Source organism: Stylophora pistillata, chromosome 7 (genome assembly GCF_964205215.1).
Source record: "Stylophora pistillata chromosome 7, jaStyPist1.2, whole genome shotgun sequence".
Classification (NCBI taxonomy): Eukaryota; Metazoa; Cnidaria; class Anthozoa; order Scleractinia; family Pocilloporidae; genus Stylophora; species Stylophora pistillata.
In genome coordinates, this window is record NC_142525.1 from 22,109,754 (window position 1) to 22,110,716 (window position 963).

Here is a 963-nt window from a genome sequence, read left to right on the forward strand (position 1 = left end):
CTAGCAAAACCCTCAGCCACTGGTATGATGACATCATTGTTACCAGCATCACAGGAAGCAAAACGGTCTTCACTTGCATCTGAATCTGGGAGTGAACAAGCATCATCCTCAGAGTCAGCAACGACAGGCTCTGTGGATCCTTCTTCAGCGAGACTGCTCTCAGATGGTGGAACTGCCGCAGGGTCCACTACAGGCTCAGCAGCCGGAGGGGCCCTTGTAGGGTTAGGACAATTACGGGCCAAATGACCTTCTTTGGCACACTTGAAACATTTACCCTTAAGAGGGCATTCGGCGGAACGATGGCCAACTTTATGACACAAGTCACAACGTAGAGGCTGACCCCTATACCAGACTTTACACCTAGCCCCACGAACAGAGATAAACCTGGGTATCTCCTTTTTCACTACCATCGAAACTATCCTAGACCCAGTGGAGACAGACGGTCTATCAGGCCAAACCTGATGCCTCACACTCTTAATAGAACCATAAGCTGACAGGGCAGAGGTGATGGCTTCATTTGGACCCTCAATGGGGAACCAGGAAACCACCACAGTTGACAACTGGGGAGTGGGGGGGGGGGTGGGGGCTGAGCCACCCTACACTCCACCCCATCCAGCACCACCGCACCTAACTCCTCAAAATAGGCCTTAGCTGGCTCACCACCAACAGCAACGGTGACTCTGGCCACACGACCAGGACACGCTTGAACCGCCACAACACCATATTGAGATTCCTTCGCAAAAAAGGCAAGGATCAAAGGCATGACGTCGGGGAAGGACAACCCCTCGGGGAGCCCCTGACAGTCAATGTCAATTGACCTCTTAAACAAAGCAACCATAATGAGACGAAGCAAGTTCGATCAACCCAAAAATCCAAAAAGGGATGGGTGACCAAACTGAAAGACCAAAGAAAAAAACCACTGCCAAGGAGGAAAAAGTCGCAAGTTTTCCCTCCCGGCAGGTA